Source organism: Homarus americanus, unplaced genomic scaffold (assembly GCF_018991925.1).
Source record: "Homarus americanus isolate GMGI-L3 unplaced genomic scaffold, GMGI_Hamer_2.0 scaffold33468, whole genome shotgun sequence".
Taxonomy (NCBI): Eukaryota; Metazoa; Arthropoda; class Malacostraca; order Decapoda; family Nephropidae; genus Homarus; species Homarus americanus.
The window spans coordinates 3056938-3076411 of record NW_024714177.1 but is presented as its reverse complement, the minus strand read 5'-3'; the positions used below and the strand labels follow the sequence as shown (position 1 = coordinate 3076411).

Genomic DNA, 19474 nt, shown 5'->3' with positions numbered 1-19474 from the left:
TAATTAAATTTCATCTGGACGAGTCTTAAGCGATCGTCAGTTGTTTTTTTTAGCTTCGTCGATTCGTCAAAATATTGTGAATTTTCTTATTTGTAAACGAGGTCCATAATAGTAGTAGTAGTTAACGATCAAGAGCAGTGATAAACAACAGTGAACTATTACGTTACAATTTGACTGATACGATAGTTTTATTTATTGGTTTAAGGTTGGGTTTAGGTACGGTATGTTAAAGTTTAAGTTAGGTTTGGGTTAAGTTTAGTCTAGGTTGAGTTAGGTCAGGTTTGGGGTAATGTAGGATGTGTTAGGTTATGTTAGAAAATAGCCAACTAACTCATGTTTGTTTATAGGTAGAGCTCAAGTATTAAATATTAGTATCCACTCTTAAGAAAATCCCATATAATTACAGTATGTATGAGGAACAATAATAATTACCACACAAATTATATAATATTTTTAGGTGATTCAACTGCTGGAGTAATTAAGTCATATCTAGTTGGTATAATCTCTTAAACCGGTTCATTAAACAATAGGCTTTCCCTTATAACTAATGCTAACCAATATTTATGATACTAGGCAAATAATCGACTTTCCCTTATTTACCACCACTACTATTACGGTGATAACAAAAGTAAAGTAATAGGCTTACCTTACATCATTACTGCTACCATTAACGACGAAAAAAAATCACAACACAATATACTGTTACTCTTATAGGGAAATAAAAAACAACTTATTTTCCATTTTTTATGTTAACTTTAATATGAGATAATAAATAAATAAAATATCCTCCCCCACCCCCCTCCCCCCGCATGAAACTTACCAATACAGGAGGAATCTTGAGTGATCCCGCCGCTAAAATCCAGCCGACGTCGCCAGCCAGTGAGTGACATTCTACGGCTTCACGATAACTAAAGGTCGAGCACTATACAGTAGGCTGGCGGGGGAGGAGGAGGGTGGGTAAACACATCAGAATGCACTCCAACGATAATACTGATAATACTGGTCTAATTAAAAAGGTATTTCATTCTATATACCAATGTGAACCTTGACTATCTACACAGACATACATACACACACGCACATGGGGCTGAAACACCAAGTAGGTTCGGAGGGGGTAGGAGGAGCTGCTCTTCCTGGTGTGGTGGTGGTGGTGTTTGTCAGGACGGTGGTGGCGACTAAACAACAACTGGTGTGATGGACTGTGTTTTAGTGTCAAGCTACGGATGTTTTAGTGTCAAGCTACGGATGTTTTAGTTTCAAGCTACGGATGTTTTAGTGTCAAGCTACGGATGTTTTAGTTTAAGCTACGGATGTTTTAGTGTCAAGCTACGGATGTTTCAGTGTCAAGCTACGGATGTTTTAGTTTAAGCTACGTATGTTTTAGTGTCAAGCTACGGATGTTTTAGTTTAAGCTACGGATGTTTTAGTGTCAAGCTACGGATGTTTTAATGTCAAGCTACGGATGTTTCAGTGTCAAGCTACGGATGTTTTAGTTTAAGCTACGGATGTTTCAGTGTCAAGCTACGGATGTTTCAGTGTCAAGCTACGGATGTTTTAGTTTAAGCTACGGATATGTTTTAGTGTCAAGCTACGGATGTTTTAGTTTAAGCTACGTATGTTTTAGTGTCAAGCTACGGATGTTTTAGTGTCAAACTACGGATGTTTTAGTTTAAGCTACGGATGTTTTAGTGTCAAGCTACGGATGTTTTAGTTTAAGCTACGGATGTTTTAGTTTCAAGCTACGGATGTTTTAGTTTCAAGCTACGGATGTTTTAGTTTCAAGCTACGGATGTTTTAGTTTCAAGCTACGGATGTTTTAGTTTAAGCTACGGATGTTTTAGTTTCAAGCTACGGATGTTTTAGTTTCAAGCTACGGATGTTTTAGTTTCAAGCTACGGATGTTTTAGTTTCAAGCTACGGATGTATTAATCTCAATAAGCAAACGTCTTAGCTTAGCGTGACTCAACTGCATTAGGTATAAACAGCTTCATAAGGGATTTACTTTTTTTAGACAACCTCTAAAAATGACAACAGACAAATACCAACTTTACCGAACCATCCTAGAGTAGGTTAGGATAGGGTTAGGTTAGGATAACGTTAGGGTTAGGTCAGGGTTAGGCTTAGGTTAAGGGACATCTAAGCCAAAAACATCTTTAACTAACATAATGAACGCCAAAACATTACACTGTACAAGCGCTCAAAATGCACCTTTAACGACGATTTTTATTTTATTTACTATTTTTTTTTAAGCCAGAGAAAAAAACCACGCAGCAACTATTAAATTGAGAGCCTACCCTACTGGACGACCTTAGGGGGGGGGAGGGAAGAGACTCGGCACTTCTCATTAACATTAATTGAAGTTCTCGACTTTATAATGACTTCATAATTAGTTCGCCTTTCCCGAGGGCTGGCCAACAATGCCTATTATATAGAGGTCGAGTTAAGTCTTGGCCTGGAAACTGATGATGATAATGATGACAACAACAACAACATTGACCACAACAACAACAACAACAACAACAATAATCACAATAAAAGTAGTACCTGGTAGATTATGTTACACCTGGTAGATTATGTTACACCTGGTAGATTATGTTACACCTGGTAGAGTGTGTTATACCTGGTAGATAATGTTACACCTGGTAGATTATGTTACACCTGGTAGAGTGTGTTATACCTGGTAGAGTGTGTTATACCTGGTAGATTATGTTACACCTGGCAGCACTAAGAGAGGGTAATAATATTTGACCATTATCCGATTTATTTACGCGAAGAATAAAAGCTGTATTCCTTCCATAGCGGCGAGGAGTAGGAGTAGAGGGAGTGGCGTCCTACTGGCAGTAATAGGTAGGCATTGAGGGAGGGAAGGAGGGCGGGCGGGCAAGACGTGTCGACCAGCCATTATTGATTCTATCGCCAGGAGCTTTGTGGGCTTCCCACGTGGCTGCTCTCAACCTGGTTTGTTTACTAGGTGGTTCGTCCCCCATGGTCCTCACCACCCCCTGGCCCGCGCTGATTGGGGAGTGGGGATGGGGGGGGGAGTGGGAGGGGAGCTATCAATTGTTTGCTTCATACTGGGACCATATCGTTTACTCTCAGAAAGTTACCGGTACGCTGTTTGCTCCAAGGTCACACTGTCTATTCCTAAAAGGGCCACACTGTCGATTTCTAAAAGGCCACACTGTCGATTTCTAAAGGGCCACACTGTCGATTTCTAAAAGGCCACACTGTCGATTTCTAAAGGGCCACACTCTCTACTCCTAAGGGGTCACACTGTTTACTCCTAGAGGGTCATATTGTATAGTCTTAGAGGGGTGAAAATGCTTTTGAGGGCCACATTGTTTACTCCAAGAAAGCCACACTGTATATTGTTTACCAAGCAACCCCGTTTACTGTTACTAATCCACACCGTTTACTGTTACTAAGCCCCACCGTTTACTATTACTAAGCCACACCGTTTACTGTTACTAAGCCATACTGTTTGATGTTACTAAGCCACACCGTTTACTGTTAGTAGATCACACTATTCACCGTTACTAGCAGGGCCGTCCCGAGGAGGGTGCGGGGCCCGGGGCAACTCAGCTACTGCGGGGCCCCATGGGACTGTCGCTATGGATGGTAAGGTCACGGTAGCGATGGTGGCGTACGCCGTCAGGTCAGATTAACCAGTCAACAGGTAATGTGTCCGAGGTCACTGGTTCTAGTGCTGGGCCCCGGGCGCCCCCCCCCCCCTAAAGGACGGGCCTGGTTACTAGACCACACTATTTACTGTCGCTAGGCCACACCGTTTAAAACTAAAATTAATTTAAGCTACCAAGGGTATTGGTGTTAGGAGAAAGTGTGTAACCTTTAGAATCAGAAATTACTTGACCTGACCTGACCTAACCTCATACAGTACCAGTAATTCTTAGCCCAACATAACCTAGCCACTCAACCAAACCTAACCTAGATGCAGACCATAGTCTAACCTAACCACTTAACCTAACCGAACCCAACCCTAGCCTTTTAACGTAACATAACTTAGCTACTTAACCTAACCTTAATTAGACCATCACATCTAATTTAACCACTTAACCTAACCTAGCCCAGCTTGGCCTAACCTACCCAATGAGTCTTTTTGACCAGGCCTAACCTAACCCCATCCATCTTATTTAATTTAACTCACCATGTAACTTCAGTTAACTAATCCTAGTCCAGCCATCGAAGCTAAATCCAAGTAACTACTAATCTATCCTAACTGGGTGATGAGATTTGCTACGACAATATCCACGTACAGGGAGGATAATCTCCGGTAGGGATTAATGTCCACGTATAGGGATTTACAGCAGTGGGATTTTGTCCTTAAACCACTCCTCGACACACACACACACACACACCGGTAGTCTGGTATTGATGTTTTCACACACCCACGCTAGCCCCCACCCCCCTCCCCTCCCCTTCCTGTCTGTCTGTCTGTCTTTAGGTAACAACGCTTTCAGTCGATGTTATATATAAAAATAGCAAGAAGAAATAAGTTGTTCGAATTATAACTACTGTTAATAATAATAATAATAATAATAACTGACGTTCCTATTTTTAAGTAAACATCATTATCACCCTATTATTATTATCATCATTATTATCCATTATCATTTACCTTTCTATCATGCACACACAAAAAAACTAATCAAAAACAACAGAAAGCACCACCACAACAATAACAACCACACAACCAGGAACCTTGACACACAAAGACTTGGTAACAATCACAACAAAGGTCGGACACCTACAACCCTGAAAAATGTCAAAAGCCTAAAGTTGCCCTAACATTTACAATGGCCTCAGCGCCCAGATTTTCAAACTTCTGTAGCCTCACAACTCCGTAAGTTAATTTTTCCCCGGTAACTGGAGATGTGAAAATGCATAGCTGACTTCCCCGACGACACAAGGATGATAATTAAATTCCCTGTACAGTATAATATTCTCCTCATAAACGGAAATGAGACAACACGTTTACCGGACTAGTTTCAAACCTACGATACAAGGTTGGGATTCTCAGAGCTCCACGCATTTTGTTTTCTCAGTACCTGGAGATAGGACGAAGCATTTAACTGACTCACTTTAGTTACGACACAAGGATGGTTTCTTTAGGGATTTGTACGTTAAATTTCCTCCGTACTTGAGGATATGTCACCTATTCTAACACACATAGGTAACTAATAGCGTTTAAATTGCCCTTAACATGACCTTAGTTTAGTAATGGCGAAGACAATGAATTTCCAGGGTTAATCTCGCTTACGTGATCTTGTTTACACATCTATTAAACCTACTCAACTGACTTACGATGTAGGGGAGGAAGTGAAAATAAATAAAAAATTAAACCTCTTATCAAAATTATCAGTAATACGAATTATTATTATAAATATTCTAAAACTACTGTTGACTAATACTTTCAGGGCCCTAGTATGCTACCGTATACAATGTTTACAGCACCGATCGATGTTTACACGAAAGACACTAATGTAATCCCAAATCATCATGTTCAGAATTATCAAACACACCATAAAACACATTAGACACTTCTTCATATCACCACTTATCAGCTTACTTAACACGTACGACAACTGTTTATAATTCACCATCAGTAATCTATTATACCAACAAACTCACTAAGTAAATTCTCATCACTTCTCTGTCGAAAAGAAAGTCACAAGAACAATAAGACTTAATGAAATAAAGTAACAAAGAATGACTCTAATGCCCCTTATTAACGCTATTAGTACTGATATCACTACTATGTCACCAATTAGTTGCCCAAATGATAATAATAACAAAAACTAATATAATATTTATCTTGCCACTGAGTAATAAGATAAACTTTGTCTCATGGTAAGATATGGTTACGAATACTGGTAATAACTCCTGTTGGTAAGTGGTCGTCAAGCTGCCATCTGATATACTACATTAAAAGGCCTCTTGCCAACCAACTCACAATAAGTTAACTTTGTAAACATCATCTTACCTTGTCATTTGTGTATTGAGGCCGGCCATTTATAACAACAGTCCTGGTCCGCTAAGACAATACTCATCGATATCACTGCAAACACACACACTGAAGGGCGTTATTAAAAAAAAAAAACCTTCACAGTAGCCCAAAAATAGGTTTTGTCTGGTTTTGTTTACTACAACCAGTGGCAGCGAGTCACACACGCACACACACACTACACACTGCCAACCACTTTTCCTTCCCAGTCGACCTGTATCAGCCACCACACGTTATCATGAATGGCATAATCCACCATACTACCACACTCGTCAAACACAGCGCCGTAAGATCCAAACGCCTTCCTTTTGTGGCTGCTTAACACGACTGGTCGACGGCGACACTCTACGACAAGTAACTGGCAACACAAGAAACGTGCGACCAGCGAGTGACACTCTACCATGGGTACACCACGTACGAACGAACACTAAAACCTGTCTCCCATTCTGAATGTTGGACGAACTTTAGAGGAAAATGGACGATGCCCTCTGGTGGAGCCGAGGTAAGATTGGAAGTGCTGGTTTAACTCAACAGATGGCACCACAATATACTCCTCTGGTTGTCACAGAAAATGGAATTTTTTTTAAGGGAATCAGATGTAAGATGAATCTATAATGTTTATAAGGATAGTTTCGTTCCGCATACTGCATCTAAGACAAACTATTAAAGGTTGATTTAATTCATATTTTTTCTATAGTGAAACATGAACAATTGCGAAACAAAAATATTTTCAGTGACAGTTTTATTCACAAATTAGATAACAGTCAAGGTGACAAGTACAACAACCAACAAACACAAGAATGTAGAAACGTACGTATTTGTAGGGGATACATTAAGAGAACATAATATGTAAGTATAAGTTCGGGCAAAAATTAACTAAACACTGATACGTTTTATTTCTTTTTTACTTTCTTTTTATCCTCTTCGCCACTGATCGTTAGCCGCTCGGACGGTCGGTCACGTCTCTGTTACGCAGATACACACAGTTACATTACATAAAAAAAATACAATACGGTATATAAACATTATTCAAGATTGAAGAAGCCGCAAGTCCAGAAAACTGTGGAGGCAAACTTTTTCGGAGCGAGAGTTGTGAACTCTTGGAACAATCTACCAGAAAGTGTTGTGACGGCACCGAGTGTGAGCTGTTTCAAGACCAGACTTTACCAACACTGGAGTACGTACAGATACATTCAGGAGCCGGTGCATGCCCAGTACTTGCCAACAGTGCGAAACAGTAAGGGCGTATCGGGGGGGGGAGGGGGGTCCAAACCCCCTTTTCATCAGAAATTTCCAGTACTTTTTCTTTAATGCAGTATTGTACTTAGACATTTTGTACAGTAAAAAGTAATTGCTATTGACCTCAGAATATCTCTTAATATCAAGTGCACATGGCTTCAAAATGCCCATGATATTGGGGTCAAATTTCCCCCATAAATTCTGGGAGGCCGGATAGGGGGGGGAGAGTGTTACAGTGCCCCCTCAAAAAAAATACCCAGCTGGGTGGGCTCGCTGTGCTCGCCATGTTCCCCAACTCAAAACTTCTTGGATCTCTCCCTCTCTTTTGATATTCCTAGACCCACCCCTGAACAGAGACGTGACCGACCACCCAAGCGGCTAACGAGCCGATCAGAGGCGAAGAGGATAAAAGTAGTAAGTAAAAAGTAATACGTAAATTGATTATTCAACTAACGCTACCTGAACCGTGGTAAACTTTAAGAATGAAAGAAAAGTGGGAAAGACAACCTTGTTATGATATTAACTTCGACTCATTTGTTAGTCTGATCAATTGATAAGATAACCAAGTGAAGAAAGTAACGTTACTACATTAGCATGGCTTTTATTGTGAATCAATTAAAAAATAACCTTACTTATTGACCAGCTATTATAATATAGTATGGCCTTGTGGCGCAACGGATAACGCGTCTGACTACGGATCAGAAGATTCCAGGTTCGAATCCTGGCAAGGTCGGTTTTGTTTTTTGGTAAAATATATTATATCATGCTAGTTACTTTTATATAATTACTATTCATTGAAGTTTCTAATTTCTTGATTAAATCTATTCACGGGAAACAAGGCTTTCAGGGAAATACTGTTTTCGATTTTTGTCTTCTGGAGGACACTTAACAAGGATCCATGTTCTTGTTATCGTTACCACTGTGTAGTAACATACAAAGACTTTCTTGACGTATCCTTTGTTGATTCAACCTACTTTTTACTATTGTTTGTACACTTCCATTTCACCGAATAAATATTTATCTGTCTATGGTACACTATAAACTCGACCAAAGCTCAGAAACTATGATATATAAATGACCCGTTTTTGTGAGTTTAAACACATAATACATATGTGAATTGCGTGCAATGTGCTTATATATATTTTTCATTTAAGAAGTTAATTTGACCTTGATTTTCGTTTGTTGAACTTGTCAGTGTTATCACTTGTAGGATAAAAGATATGCTTGAAAAAACTTTTGGTAACTAAAGGAAATTCGGTGATAAAATAATGATACAAATTCCTTAAACTAGTTGTATTATGCTTTATTATATACGATCACATTGTATATTACAAACATTTCAATAGTAAATATAGAATGTAAACTGAATAGTCTTTTCAACTAGTTTATAATGAAAATATACTGTACTGCACATTTCTTGAGTGAAATATGAAAGATTGATCGCAATTGATTGCGTCAAAGCTCAGGAAAATAACTAAAAATATTAACAACTGTTCATTTTTTGTTTTTGCAATGTCCATGGTTGTTTTTCGACCTTGATAATTAAAACAATTACAAAATCAAGAATATCTTTAGACAAAGAATATAATTATACTATATTAATTTTAAGCTTACATCGGCAAAGATCAATACCTAATAGTCATTAAAGAATAAAAAATAAAATATTTATAATTACAAATATAAATCACTGGCCTTAAGGCTTAACGGATAAGGAGCTAATTATAGAATATAATTACACAGCCGAGCAAACTTTGGCAAATTAAGACTTCATATTTCATAACCATCAATAAAGGTCGACGGTAAATGCTAATTAAATGATAAAAACGATTTTCTATTTAAAATTTTCCATATATATGACTTACTTAAAAGGGTAAATATTAATTATTGATGAAAAATAACAATGTAACGTTAGTCATTATTTCTCCTTAAATCACTATAGACATTAAAACCCAACAGTAAATAAAGATTCAAATGGATATACATTCTACTTTTCCTAATTCACAACTTACTGAAGAAAACCGTGTTCATAATTTTCTCCATGTAACACGACTTATCTAAAACAAAATATAAATGAAATACAAGAAAACAGTCAATTCCTTTACAATTACACTTAGTATCATTGGCCTTGTGGCGCAACGGATAACGCGTCTGACTACGGATCAGAAGATTCCAGGTTCGAATCCTGGCAAGGTCGAGTAATTTTTTTTAAGCTAAAATATATTCCAGGTAGTTAATAAGCGAGACTGTGGATACTGTCTAGAAATATCTAGAGAATTAATGTATATGGTTTATACTTGTATGTGTGTAGGGGTGAGAGTAACCAAAAATTAGGGCGCTCATAGAAAACGAACCTCAGTTACAGTAACTAAATAAAACGCGGTATGAGTCGACTTACTAAGAGAATTTACCAATAAAACCGAGAAATTAGACACCAAATAAGAAACCTCTGTCGCTGTATACCGTATGGGAACAATCGTAGCTACCTGTACTCTATGGCAGAAAACTGTATTTGTCATGACGTTTCTATGTACAATTTCTATAACCAAAAAATAAAATCATGACTTTCCCTTAGTTAATATACTCTTAAATGTCACATGTGATACACTGGTCGCTGATAGGAGCCAACAGCCGCCCTTTAAACTTTAAACACCAGTTCCAGTAACACGTTCATCACTCACAAAGTTTACTCACAAGTCTCAGGTTCTGGTGTAGAGTACAGTTAGTCAGTCACCTCCGAAGTGCTACAGTAACGTCGGTGGTAAAGTAGTGTAAGTAGATTGAGGTGTGAAGTTACCTGCAAGGACAATAATTTCCATATTGCTACACTTTAGAGAATTATACGTAACAGTAACACAAGCAGATACAGGTATATAGCACAGGTACAGTAATTTTCACACGATGGCAGTAACGATCAATTTTACTGTCACAGGATGGGAATTAAAATAATATATAGTAGTTTGTATGATAAGGTGGCGCCGCCTTATCCCAGGTATTACAACCACAGACCTGACACTTAGTAAACACTGACACCACAGCAGGTGACATTTACAGCGGTCTATCGTTCCCTTCACACAAGTAAAATAACAGCAAGTCACTACAACCCACAATGCTAAATACGTGTTATTGGTCCCACAAGTGTCCTCCTTTACTGACAGTATTTTTTTCCGTAATTTCAGGGCCGTTATTTTCAAGTGACTTTAACGTAGCGTCTGTTTAATATTGACTCACTCTTGTTTCCAATTAATACCGAGAAACAATGTAAACAAATAACTTAACCTTAGTGTTCTTATATATATATGTATGCATATATATATATATATATATATATATATATATATATATATATATATATATATATATATATATATATATATATATATATATATATATACAGTATATATATATGCTGATAACCACAAGGAAAGAAGAAAACACGAAGTTCCCAAGGGCTTTCGTGTAATTCACATCTTCAGGGGTGAGTACAGACTAAGGAGAAGTACAAAACAAGGTGTATATATACAGAGGAGGGTGAGACGAGGTCGTTAGTCAGGTCAGAGGGTAAGGTGACCCAACCTTCTCACCTGGTCACCTGGTTACCCCTGAAGATGTGAATTACACGAAAGCCCTTGGGAACTTCGTGTTTTCTTTTTCCTTGTGGTTATCAGCATATACCTGGATCACGCGCACCTACAGTGATTTACTTGCATATATATATATATATATATATATATATATATATATATATATATATATATATATATATATATATATATATACTATATAAATAGTTTTATCATTGACTAATTGTATATAAACCTTAAACCTGGACCGATCATAAAATTTGCCTAAATCACAGTTAGACTTAATGGCTAGTCTAGATACATATACTGTAGTGACAAATATTACGTTTACTACTACTACTACTACTACTACTACTACTACTAATAATAATAATAATAATAAGAAGAAGAAGAAGAAGAAGAAGAAGAAGAAGAAGAAAAGCTACATTACGGTAGCTTAAGTTAGGTAGTAATTCCTCAACCCAAAACCAACATTACACACACACCTCCATTCCACCTCGCTAATGCTGATGTTAACTCGCAATTCTGAAGAGTGGAACGTTATCAGTACTAAATGCATTAAATAAAGATAGACTCCATAAAAAACTAATGAACAGTAAACAGTTAACATTGACAGAAGAAGGTGTACGACTCACTTCTCTTTATCTTTCAGCAATCGGAAGACAGGCAGGCTTCTGTTCCTTATAGAGTTGGTAGAGCACTTCATAGCTGCACAGTACCGGGTTTTCATTGCAGCTGTTGAAAAAAATTTAAATAAACCAATAGTAAAACGGGATTTCACAGGAATTTTCGTCTTCCTCCCTTTACTAAATATATCTTGCCTGGTAATTATTTTGTTTATTTATCGGACATTTGGCAGCGTCACATTCAGGGGGTGAAGGCACTAGGCCATTGGAGTGAGTTATCCAACCTATAATCCCAGAATCCTTGGTTTGGTTGAGTCAGGTTACGTTAATGTTGGTTAAATTAAGTTAAGATAGGTTAGATTAAATATTTTGGCTGGGATTTTGTCGTACGTGGCAGCTAGACACGGCTTTGCCCTTTCTCCCACCCGTGTCCATGGTCTGAACACCCCAGACCATCCCCGTGTCCTTCTGTGTAGCAGCAAACACGGCCTTGCCATCCCTCCTGTGTCCAGTTGTCTTAGTTTGTACGTGGCAACCAACATGACCTTGCCCTCCCTCCGTGGCCATCTCACCGACGCATTCGTCATGTTTACGGCTCACGATAGTCAACAAAGACGAGGAACGCACCGACCACTGCCATTATCAATCCCATAACCACAACAAACTCACCTTGCGTGATGACGACCTGAATTTATTTTCTTTCGATGTTTCCATTTTGGGGAGAGTTTATGCGTCGAATAATTGCCCGTGATTGTCTTAATTGGGCAATGGATATTTGCAATTATGTGATATAATCTTCAGTCCATGGGAACATCAGTTAGCGTCATGCATTTTCCGCGGTACATCTCGATTTTCTGTCTTAAAAATAAACTCAGGTTCACGATGTGGGATCGATTCTCTTTACTGAGTCGCGACTCTTCAGGACATGTCTTGGCCGAATGATTTGGGTATGCAAGATATTTTTTTTTCTTCAAATTATGTGCTAAAAAATATTTAAGAAATATTATTTTTGTAACACTTATTGTTTATACCTTTACTGTACCATTGGAAACCATTATATCTTACGGTACATTGCCATATTGATAGAAATTACCATTGCAATAATGATATATTTTGCCATCAAGACGTGACCCTGACTGTGCCTGTCCCATTGTTTCACCACAACACAACCCAAGCTGTATCACTTCCACCCACTTACCAGATTACTGTATGTCAACTGTACTGTAAAAATGTGTACTGTATATACTTTTTATATAAATGTAAAAAAAAAAATATATATACTCGTGGTAAAACTCTAATATGCATTTACCAACACCATGTTACCTGTAGTAATCCCCGAGATAACTGTACAGTATATAACAGGTGCCACTAAGAGAGCTCAGGTCCTCACGTGTACCACCCATGTCACCGTTGCTCTTATTATTTACTCTGTGTCTCTTTTTGGATAATTAACTGTTTCAGATAGTTTATAAACAATGAGAGTTCACATTTTTGCTTGGAACTTACCAGAAAAATTGGTCTATTTATATATAAACATTTAAAACGTATTACAATTATTCAAAGGTTAATTGAACATATTTAGCTTTAAAATAAAGTAATAATTATATTTAAGTTTAAATTTGAGAATTTCCGCATCCAACAACCAGTATCACACTCCGTCCTCTCCCTCACCCCACTACTCCTTCACCCCTCCCCTCCCACTCCACCCCTCCCCTCCCACTCCACCCCTCCCCTCCCATTCCACCATATCCAGTCTGCTCCCTCACCCCCACCAGTATAATACATGCTCCCCTCTTCCACCCCCTCCATAGTACCACCCCTTTCCCCCTCCCCCACCAGAACCAATCCTCTCCCCTACCTTCCCCAACCCCACAACAAATCCCCTTCCACCCCTCACCCCCCCCTCTGGACTACCTACAATGCATCACTACTCCAGAGGTCAAGGTCATATAATATAGTCTTAATTATAAACAATGAGTCATAATACAGGAGTCTGGCTCTGCGTTGTGGTGAGTCATCCGCTCCCCCCGTCCCATCCTCTCCTCCCCGTCCCCCTCCCTCTCCTCCCCGTCCTCCCCTCCCCCTCCTCTCTCCCCCCCGTCCCCTCCTCCCCTCCTCCTCCGTCCCTCCTCCCCCTGTCCCCTCCCTCCCCCCCCTCTCCCCCCTCCCTCCTCTCCCCCTCCTCCCCTCCCCCCCCTCCCTCTCTCCCTCCCTCCCTCTCCCTCCCCCTCCTCCTCCCCCCCCCCTCCCTCCTCCCCCCCTCCTCTCCCCCTCCCTCCCTCCCTCTCTCCCCTCTCCCCCTCCCCCCTCCTCTCTCCTCCCACTTCTCCCCATCTTCCATTTCCCTCCTGTCCTCTTTATCTTTCTTTCCTCTTCTCCTCAATGTTCTCTATCCTCCCCTTTCCTCTCATTCTTCTCTTCCCCTGCCTCTTCTCTTCTTCTCCTGTCCCTCCTCTTGTTCCTCTTCCTTCACCTTCCCCTCGTCCTACTCTTCCCCAAACACATTTCTATATCTCTATTTAATAATAATTGAGGAGCGGGAGGGAGGGGGAGGAGGGAGGAGGGAGGGAGGGAGGAGGAGGGAGGAGGGAGGGAGGAGGGAGGAGGAAGGAGGAGGAGGTGGGTGTGCGTACTGGAGGTTGTTGACAGATTATTTTATTCTTGTGGTGGGAGGAGAAGAAGGAAGAGGAGGAGGAAGGAAAGGGAGGTAGGGGAGGAAGGAGAGGAGAGGGAAGGTAGAGGGGGGAAGGAAGGAGAGGACAGGTGGGGGAGGGTAGAAGGATGGGAGCGTTGAGGGTAGGTGGGGAGAGGGAAGGGGGCAAGAGGAAATGGACAAGGTCAAGGATACAAAATATAATAACCAAGTACGAACATTTTATAAACACTGTCTGTCTGTCTGTCTGTCTGTCTGTCTGTCTGTCTGTCTGTCTGTCCGTCCGTCTGTCTATCTATCTATCCACCACGTCACACAACTAACACTCAGGGTGGGGGAGGTGTCAGGCAGTACAGTAATATAGGTCAAGTCCCGTCGATTATTTCAATCTTCTATTAACCTGTTTGGAACTTAGGTTAGGTTAGATTAGGTTAGGTTAGGTTAGGTTGCAATTAGGCACCGTAACGCTACTTGGGGGTTTGGTTGTTAGGTTAGGTTGAGTTAATTTTAGGATTATATGTAAAGCGAGAGAGAGAGAGAGAGAGAGAGAGAGAACATGCTCAGGGTCATTTATCTAGGTAATCAGGTGTAGGAGGTAGACACAGGTAAGGAGGTCCACACTGCAGTGTTTGTCCGCACTCATATTGTGTTTTGTGTGTGTAATAATAATAATAATAATTAACGGTGTGTGTGTGTGAAAGACGGAGACGGATAAGAATATAGAGATCATAGAGAGAGAGAGAGAGAGAGAGAGAGAGAGAGAGAGAGCTAACCTAGCACACTCACCAGATCAGGTCGTCCTCCACACAGGTGACATTAATAGAATGTAGATCAGAGGTACCAGACCTCATCACCTGGAGAGAGACAACCAGACAGACACATAGACACACTCACAAGCTGTAGGAGAGAGAGAGAGAGAGAGAGAGAGAGTTACGTGTTACAATCATGAACACAACCTCCGCCTATCTAGCCTAAACCTAACTTAATTTAACTTACCCTAATTTGTTCTTGTCCAATCTAGTCTAACCTAACCTAGTCTAACCTGATATCTAAAGAAACCCTAAACTAACCTCACCTCTCTTAACCTAACCTAAATCTAATCTAATCTTACCTTACCTAACTTGACCCAACTTAACCTAACCTAACCTAACCTAACCTAACCTCTCTTAACCTAACCTAAATCTAATCTAATCTTACCTTACCTAACTTGACCCAACTTAACCGAACCTAACCTGACTCTACCTAACCTAATCTAACCTAACCAAACTTGACCTAGCTTGACTCAACTTAACCTAACACCATCGAACTTCAACTGACCTACATTACCTTCACTTGACCCACCCAGTGTCTCGTTACCTTCAAGGCGGTGTGGACAAAAGGTCTGGTTCATGACACTCGAAGCTCAGTATAGGGACGTCAATTAAAGATGAGAGAAGCACATCTAGTTACGGTAGTCTCAGTACAGGTTAGTCGCCATCTTTTTTTCGTGGTGGATTAAGTCAACCAGGGAGGGGGAGGGAGGGGGGGGAGAGTAAAGTGGCCAGCTCTTGTGTGGATTGTGCCCTCATGTTGGATTTCGGAAACATGGCCGTGTTGATAGACTGGCCAATGAGAAAGCAATAAAGACAATATAGACCGTGACTTTAGTTTATCCAACGCTGTACTTAAAAACATATAAGTTAAAATCATGAACTTAGAAGAACTGAGAAATGTACAGAGGCCTGACAGTTGTAGCATTAGTAAATACCATATGACAGATTTTGTGACAAGAGGTGGCAGTATGGGTATGTTCTTGGCACATCTGGCAAGTTAGTGAGGCTGTACACATACCGGTACATCCAGCATTTAAACTTTGTGATAAACCTTTAAAGAAGTCTAACCACCTGGCTTACTGTATCATGAACTATATAACTACTACACTGAATCACAAGTCCCGGAAGATATTGTAGTCCACAGTGATTAGTCCTTAAAATTATAATATGGCAGTAATGAACATAACCTAACCTCTACTATCTCCTCTTGCGTATGAAACTCTGTCCTGTGTCAATAAAGTTATTACACTAAAAATAAAACTCCTTCTCTATTTCAATCTTCTCATGCCATATTTTCTGCCTCGACCATTATTCTTCTCACATCCTTTTTTCCTCTTAAAAAAAATGTTTGAGACTTTGGAGTCTGGACACAGCCATAATGAGACAGGTGTCACTGTAAGGTCATCAGTCAACAGCACCCACGCCCTTCCTCATCACATCGTCAGTATCACCCTGCACCACACGGTATGTCAGGGCTCAGCGTCCTCCCTCCGTCCAGTCAAATAACTTCTCAAGAGCAGCTCGGTCAATTTCCATCAAGCTTGACAGCGACCAGACCTGGGAGTCTCATTCACCTCCCAGGTAGCGTTACGGTTTTCAATCATCAGGTGATTCAAAATTGGAGAAATGAAAAATCTTAAACATTTCTTCTCAATTGTTGCTGGGCTGAGCGATACAGACACACCTGGCCTTCTCTTGTACTTATAAACAGGTGTTACTGTGTACAGTACACTTTTATATTTATTAATATGAATAACTCGACAGCGAGGATGAGCTGTGTCATGCGGACGCCCTCCCCGCCCTACCACCTGCCTGCGGGAGTGATCGATCTACTGCAGTCGTGAGTTTCCCAGCCGCCCCCTCCACCCTGGGTTATTTACACTCAGAAATAATCCTCCATCCTGACAAGTGGTGGAATGTGAGGCACTTACCACCAACTAGAGCCAGCTGACCACAAAGATGGCGGCCACTACACTCTGTTCCGGGTTTACGAAGAATCTGCACGTTAATTTTGTCCCATAATTGCTAGTAAGTGAACATACCTAGCTAATTATCTCTACAGTGCAAAGGAAATTCAATTCATGAACTGGTCAGGACACACACAACTGGCCGACTTAAACTACAACACAACATAACGTCCAAAATGCCATCAAAATCATACTAAAGACTCTGCTTATGGGAGACAGGTTCACGTGGCACCAGTTAAAGAGACAATATAAACGTGCAGAATCTTTATGAATCCCGAACGCATTAAATTCTTCTTTCATTTAATGCTTTTTCTTAATTCTCTCTCTCTCTCTCTCTCTCTCTCTCTCTCTCTCTCTCTCTCTCTCTCCTCAGTTCTGAATAGCAAAAAAAAACAAAAACGTTGAAGCGGTATCAGTTAACGTGCGGTAAGAGAGCAGAGTTCCCGTGTGCGTGTCTGGGCTGCTTTACCATAGTCACCCCCGCCCGTTCTCTCTGGTGGCTGGTGCTTGAGGCAGCGACTTCCTGTTTACATACTATAAAGTCATGTGCCTGTGTGACTCTGGGGAGAGTCCTGCCACATGCTTGCCTCCTGGTGTTTGCATGGTGACAGACTGGTGGTGGTGGTGGTGGTGGTGCAGGGGCGAAATACGAGAGGAAATGCCACTGGAATATTGTCAGTGATCAAAATCCCTCCAGATAGTTCCCTTCCTTGACAAAATCCCTCCAGATAGTTCCCTTCCTTGACAAAATCCCTCCAGATAGTTCCCTTCCTTGACAAAATCCCTCCAGATAGTTCCCTTCCTTGACAAAATCCCTCCAGATAGTTCCCTTCCTTGACAAAATCCTCCTGATAGTTCCTTCCTTGACAAAGTCCTCCTAGACAGTTCCCCTCCCGTGACTAAATCCCTCCAGATAGTTCCCTTCCTTGACAAAATCCCTCCAGATAGTTCCCTTCCTTGACAAAATCCCTCCAGATAGTTCCCTTCCTTGACAAAATCCCTCCTGATAGTTCCCTTCCTTGACAAAATCCCTCCAGACAGTTCCCTCCCTGACAAATCCCTCCAGACAGTTCCCTTCCTTGACAAAATCCCTCCTGATAGACAAAATCCCTCCAGACAGTTCCCTTCCTGACAAATCCCTCCAGATAGTTCCCTTCCTTGACAAAATCCCTCCAGATAGTTCCCTTCCTCGACAAAATCCCTCCTGATAGTTCCCTCCCTCGACTAAATCCCTCCAGACAGTTCCCTCCCGTGACTAAATCCCTCCAGATAGTTCCCTTCCTTGACTAAATCCCTCCAGACAGTTCCCTCCCTCGACAAAATCCCATCAGACGGTTTCCATTGGACAATATACCATCAAGTAAGTTTCACTGAGACAAACACCAGCACTATGTTATTGAAATCACTCTGTGGTTAAATTAGGTTAGCTTAATGGTTAGATTAGCTTAATGGTTAGGTTAGCTTAATGGTTAGATTAGCTTAATGGTTAGGTTAGCTTAATGGTTAGATTAGCTTAATGGTTAGGTTAGCTTAATGGTTAGATTAGGTTAGGTTAGCTTAGGTTAGGTCAGGTTAGGTATGACTGTGCATATGTATAGTGCATGACGGTGTTATATTTTACGTCTCCCAGTTTAGATATACTCAGGCGCCAATTCTTGTAAAAACAGAGTCAGTGTATTGCAGATGGTGGTCGTTAAGATGTACTTTACAGGTAGTCTCCTGTTATTTAATACGCTTTGGGTCACGAGGTGTAATTTTAAACCACAGACCAACGTGTTATTGTTATTATTATTATTATTATTATTATTATTGTTATTATTATTATTCTTAGTGGAGACAGAAAATTAAAGGTTTTCCATCAAATCAGAATTTATGAGAGAGAGAGAGAGAGAGAGAGAGAGAGAGAGAGAGACTTAAAAGGCCAAGTTTGTACAATTATTCCCATGTAAAAAAAATCTCTCTCCTCGTAAGCGTCCGGATAATGTCACCCACATTGTTTCCGACCATGACGTGTTTACATTAGCGACATAACGACGTACCAGAGGAAAAAATTACAGCAAGAAAAAAATACAAAAAATACAGACATTCATGAACTAACTGTTGGGGCAAAATTTCAAAGAAAAAAATGTCAGTGTTTCGGTCTGACATTTAACTGGGTTTATTTACCAGTGAACTAATGAGCGGCCGTGTGGGTAATGACAGCCTCCCCGTCTCCATGGTTACACTGTAATATTTGTAAACAATGGATCAGGTAATAACATGATAACACTGACAGCTTCTCCGTCACCATGGCAACGCTCTAATGTTTGTAAACAACGGATCAGCTGACAACATGATAACACAACACTGAAAGCTTCCTCATTTACTGTACTCCCCAGTAACAACACACCACACACCCGTCACCACCACCACTACTACCACCACCTGCACCACCACCACCACCACCACCACCACCACCACTACCACCTGCACCACCACCACCACCACCATCAACCTTGACCCCCCACCTGGGTAAATTTGCCAGAGGTAATAAAAGAGGTCACTTATATAACTCATTAACTTTGGCCAAAAACA

The 19474-nt window shown here is 40.5% G+C and overlaps 2 non-coding genes across 2 annotated transcripts; both read left to right on the top strand.

The window, feature by feature from the left end:
• The first annotated feature begins 7921 nt into the window (after positions 1-7921).
• Positions 7922-7994, top strand: Trnar-acg. Its single transcript has one exon. It is a non-coding gene; the product is annotated as a tRNA-Arg (tRNA).
• Positions 7995-9382: 1388 nt separating this feature from the next.
• Trnar-acg lies at positions 9383-9455 on the top strand. Its single transcript has one exon. It is a non-coding gene; the product is annotated as a tRNA-Arg (tRNA).
• The last annotated feature ends 10019 nt before the right edge of the window (positions 9456-19474 follow it).